Source organism: Octopus sinensis, linkage group LG2 (assembly GCF_006345805.1).
Source record: "Octopus sinensis linkage group LG2, ASM634580v1, whole genome shotgun sequence".
NCBI classification, from domain to species: domain Eukaryota; kingdom Metazoa; phylum Mollusca; class Cephalopoda; order Octopoda; family Octopodidae; genus Octopus; species Octopus sinensis.
This window is the reverse complement of record NC_042998.1, coordinates 68764735-68771278: the sequence shown is the minus strand read 5'-3', so window position 1 is coordinate 68771278 and position 6544 is coordinate 68764735.

Below are 6544 nucleotides of genomic sequence, written 5' to 3'. Positions count from 1 at the left end.
AAAAGGATTGCACACTAAACACTAATGGGTTCGTAGTCCTGGTTAACACCATCCTCACACACAGACTGTGACTATATATATATATATATATATATATATACACCTATATATATGTGCATACATACATCTATATAATAATAATATAAATTTGAAAATATAGCCACGAAACACGTGTAGTCTATTTACTAATTATAAACTATTTATTTATCATTTTATTTAGTTCTAGGTAAATGTTTTATCGTATGTTTAATTTTTTTCTATATGGTATGATTTAAGTATATCATTGTTGAATTGCTATATGGTGGTTCTCTAATTTATATACATGTATTATCTATCTATCTATCTATCTATCTATCTATCTATCTATCTATCTATCTATCTATCTATCTATCTATCTATCTATCTATCTATCTATCTATCTATCTATATTGGTATACATATCTATCTATATGTATGAATATATAATAATACGCACACGCACACACAGACACACAGACACACAGACACATACACACACACAACCCAGATATGTTTCAGGCAAAGATTGGCCCAGGCCATGTCTGATTTAATAGCATTACCTGAGTAGGATCCCTTAAGCCATTTTAAAGACAAATTTTGTTGTGTTATCCTGACCCATTCGATTAGGAAGTGTAGTTGACTGAGATAAATCCAGGTATAGATGGCTTATTTGGTATCTCTTGAAGAAATTTGTCCAGGTTTCGTTCCAAGTTGATGGGATCTTTTTCTTTGATTCGTTTTCGGATAATGAACACGGCCTGTAGAGGAAAAGAAGTTGTGTTGCAGCGAATTTATGCATTGTGAACCTGAAATGTGTAGGAGGCCAATGGCACATGACCCCAGCCTTGGACGGATATATATATATAGACGGATATATATAAACCTGGCCAAATTTCTTCAAGAGATACCAAATAAGCCATTTATACCTGGATTTATCTCAGTCAACTATACTTCCTAATTGAATGGGTCAGGATAACACAACAAAATTTGTCTTTAAAATGGTTTAAGGGATCCTACTCAGGTAATATATATATATATATATATATATTCACTGACTTATACACATATATACACTCACACACACACGAACACGCTTAAATGTATGTGTTTGTATGTGTGTGTGTGTGTGTGTGTGTGTGTGGTGTGTGTGTGTGTGTGTGGGAATGCGTGTCACTATGTATGCGCTTGTGTTCGTAAGAATAAGCTTTACAAGAAGTGGAGTATGTTATATTTTCTTGGTTAATTTGGCAGAGTTAACAGATTTGCTTAGAATAGAAGCACAATACTAAAAACTTACCACTACTACTGCTACTACTACTACTACTAACACTGCCATCAATGTGTACACACATGTATACAAACACGCGCATGCCCGCACATACACACACATCCGCACATACACACACACATACGCACACACTCACACACGCGCGTGCGCGCACGCACACACACATACACAGAGTTCATCAGTTTCTTCCTCTCTCTCACTGATTTCTCTCATCTTTTCTTTCTGCAGAAGAGCATCGGCTCGAAACGTCAATGACACTTCCGTCAACACCCTGTTTGTTGTTCTTTTACCTGTCTCTGCGTTTTGTTTTTCTTTCTAATATTTTGAACCTCTCTCTCGCACACACAGATACACGCACAAACAGATACACAACACACCACACACACACACACACACGCACACACAGTATATATATATATATATAATATATATATATATATATATATTATATTTATATATATCAACGCATAAGACGTAAAAAATTTATTGTTGAAAATGCTAGTCAAAAGGTGATTCCTACCAAACTAATAACGTAATTCGAGACAATCTCTTCTGCCTTCAGACACATCTTTAATGATTTTTACATTATCATAATATATTACATTATAATAAAATGATTTTACAACCTCATAGTGTAATACAAAGAAATTTGTGATACATTATATACAGTTTTCGTTTTGAATTAATATATCTTTGGAAACATTACAGCGTTTCACTGACTTTCTGAAAGAACTTCATATGAAACCGATGCTGATATGATTTGAGAAATAATTTTACTGATATTTACAAAAAAACCCCCCAAAAAAACCCCCAGAAAGAACTGTCTTTAAATGATTCCATTGTATTTTTTATGATAAAATTCTTGTACTTCTTCACATGGTGTTACTGTCTTTATTTTCGTAGCCTATAGAATAAGAGTGAATTAAAATAAACTACTGTGGCCTATGATATTTCTATGTATTTCTCTTTTTTTTCATTCTGGCTCTTTAGGAGCTCTTTAGAAACTCATTATTTACTTATAGTTTCAATATAACATATTGAATATATATTGTCAATGAATAACAAATACGCGAAGAAAATGGTGTATGTTTTTAACTCAGTCTGCATGAATGTCCAATACACAACTTGATGCAAAATCAGAGCAATTTGTAAGAGTCTAGCCACGCTTGTTAACTTCGTCAATCAAACTGAAAACAGTTTTCATCCTTTAAACCTTGCACAGAAAGTATACCTGGAAGTTCAGTAAAAATTAAATTTTTCTGATCGCTTAAAATCATGGACTAAAATACACAAACGGTTCTGTTGAATTGTCATCAACGATAGCATATTTTTTTTATTTTGAAAATCTTATAATTAGCTTTTAGTGTAGGCGGATTCCTGTTTTATTTTTTCAGACAAAATCATATGGTCCTTTGTATCTTTAAAATGTTCCCCAGTGTAATTCGTACTCCATATTCTCTTATTTCACTCAGATGCTCAACTGTGTATTACACAACGACAAGTCTTAAGGTCATTCTCACAGTTATCAGCTCCGCTGTGGCTTTCATGTTAATATTTGGATTGAAGGCTTGATTCTCATGAAGTACTTATCAACTTTTACATAATTTGAGAAAATTCTCATTCTTGGAATAATATTGCAATGGCAAGACGTGCAATATATCGAGGCTGAGTTATTAACAGCTATTTTTTTTTATTCAAATAAAAGTTTCTTCATTATTTACATTATTTAAATTATTTACATTTGACGGATATTTGTCCTCATCTTGTTTGTTGTTAACACAACGTTTCGGCTGATATACCCTCTAGCCTTCATCAGGTGTCTTGAGGAAATTTCGAACCTGGGTTCTCATTCCTAAGGTATTTTTCGATATTATTATTATTATTATTATTATTATTATTATTATTATTATTATTATTATTGTTAGTGTTCAGGTCACTGATTGGAATCGAACTCGGAATCTTGGGGTTAGTAGCCGCGCTCTTAACCACTACACCATATACCCGTATAATTTGTTTACAAAATAAATATAAGATTATAAAAAATAGTCAACTTTTATTATATTCATTATATATATTGTTTCCGGTATAAATTAATATTACTAAGAAATATTACCGGTCCCTGGGACATTGGAAAAAAAAAAAAACTGCCGGTATGTCACATCAGATAGTTTGAGAAGCACTAGTCTAGATAACAATATACATTCTGTTTTGTTTTCAATATATCTATATATACTCTCTATTGCATTTTGTCCCATCTCTTTTTCCCTTCGCCATTTTCTCTCACTTTTCTTTCTTATCCCCTTAGTAGCTTAATTTACCCTTCATTCATTCTGTACACGGTTTAACTTCCTGTTAATCTCTGGAACAGTCTGTGACTCACCATTTTATATATATATCAAACTGACGTTTTATATTTCAAACATTTTTTATTCAAAGCCCTTTTAATTGAATTCCAGCAACAGTTTGTTAGAATGCTGAGGTAATCACTACACATACGCACACGAATACATACATACATTTGTGTATATATGTATGCATGCATGTATGTATTTTATGTATGTATCCATTGAAATAATTATTTAAGATTCGTCTTTTCTTATTTCTTTCACATGTTATACTGATCATCGGGTCACAGTTTCCACTGGGATTTAATTTCTATTTCTGATTTTATAATTGCTATCGTAGTTATGCAGTGTATATTTTGTGATAAGCATATGCTGCATTTTCCAAGTCTTAACGAGATAAATATTTGAAATCTAAACTAAAGTTTTTTTCGGGCTAAGCTAAAACAACTGAGTTTGCAGCTTATCAGCGTTTGACTCGGCGTAATACAAGAGATAGTGATGTCGTCTTCTGGATAAGACATTTAATATGTCACAGATTAGTCGCTCCTCCAGTTCTGCATTAAAGGTACTAATGACCTAACCCCTACATGAAATTTAAAACCACCATTTACCAAAATTCTTTAAAAATTGTCCACCATCGTTCAACTATATTTTTCCTCTCTTTCTCGGTCTTTTTTTATTGTTATTTCCCAAGTCTCTACTCCTCAGAACGTTATAGCAGTATCCCACCCTCATATGTTCCACTGGCCTCTTCACCATTCAACATCTCCTATGCAAATATTTTACAAAGTAAGTTCCTTGAAATAATTCTGGGAGTTCTGCGAGATAGAATATTTTTAATAACATCCTTTCCACTAAAGGCACATAGCCTGAAATTTGTTGGGGAGGGGACTAGTCGATTACATCGACCCCAGTGTTTCACTGGTACTTAATTTATCGACCCCAAAAGGATAAAAGTAAAGTCGATCTCGGCGGAATTTGAGCTCAGAACGTGGCGGCAGACGAAATACCTATTTCTTTACTACCCACAAGGGGCTAAACACAGAGAAGGCAAACAAGGACAGACAAACGGATTAAGTCAATTATATCGACCCCAATGCGTAACTGGTATTTATTTAATCGACTCCGAAAGGATGAAAAGCTAAGTCGACCTCGGCGGAATTTGAACTCAGAACGTAGCTGCAGACGAAATACTGCTAAGCATTTCGCCCGGCGTGCTAACGTTTCTGCCAGCTCGCCGCCTTACTACTTTTATTAATATCAACTTTGCTTTTCATCATTTTGGGGTCGATAAATTAAATATCAGTTACATACTGGGGTCGATCTAATCGACTGGCCCCCTCCGCCAAATTTCGGGACTTGTGCCTAGAGTAGAAAAGAAAGAATTAAATATTATTAAAAGAAAAGCTATTGACTATTTTCAAAATGATAAACTTTTCTTTTACTTCCTGTTATTGGTTTCAGTCATTTGACCGCGGCCATGCTGGAGCACCGCATTTCGTCGAACAAATCGACCCCAGGACTTATTCTTTGTAAGTCTAGTACTTGTTCTATCGGTCTCTTTTGCCGAACCCCAAGTCTAGTTCTCGTTCTATCGGTCTCTTTTGCCGAACCCCAGCATGGTCGCAGTCCAAAGAATGAAAGAAGTAAAAGAATAAAGGATAAAAGAATAACAGAATAGCGAAAGTATACCGATTCTAACATTTATTACGAAATGTAATCAACCTTACTATGTAATTGTGTGTATTCTTTTATTCTTTAATTCTTTTATTCTTTTACTTGTTTCAGCCATTTGACTGCGGCCATGCTGCAGCACCGCCTTTTGTCGAACAAATCGACCCCAGGACTTATTCTTTGTAAGCCTAGCACTTATTCTATCAGTCTCTTTTGCCGAACCGTTAGATTATGGGGATGTAAAGACACCAACATCGGTTGTCAAACGATGGTGGGGAGACAAGTACAGACACACAAGCACACACACACACACACACACACATACAGGACGGGTTTCATTTAGTTACCGTCTACCAAATCCACTCACAACGCTTTGGTCAGCCCGAGGCTATAATAGAAGACATTCGCCAAGGTACCACGCAGTGGGACTGAACCCGGAAACCATATCGTTGTAAGCAAGCTACTTGTCATGTAGCCACTCCAGCGCCTATTATATATAAACACATATATATATGTATATATGTATGTATATATATATATTATGTATATATATTATATATATATATATAATATAATATATATATATATATATATATACATACATACATATATATATATATATATATATATATATATATATATATATATATATATATAATATATATATATATAGCTATATATATATATATATATTATATTATATAATATAATATATATTATATATATATATATATATATATTATATATATATGGAGGCGCATGGCTCAGTGGTTAGAGCGTCGAGCTTACGATCGTCAGGTTGTGAGCTCGAATCCCGGACCGGGCTGCGTGTTGTGTTCTTGAGCAAGGCACTTTATTTCACGTTGCTCCAGTTCACTCAACTGTAGAAATGAGTTGCGACGTCAAAGGTGCCAAGCTGTATCGGCCTTTGTCTTTCCCTTGGATAACACTGGGCGTGGAGAGGGGAGGCCGGTATGCATGGGCGGCGACTGCTAGCCTTCCATAAACAACCTTGCCGGACTTGTGTCTAGGAGGGTAACTTTCTAGGGGCAATCCAATGGTCCATTGTCATTCATGACCGAAGGGGTCTTTACCCTTTACCTTTATATTACTATATATATACATATATTAATATATATATATATATATATAATTATATATATTATATATATATATCTATATATATTAGGCGCTGGAGTGGCTACATGACAAGTAGCTT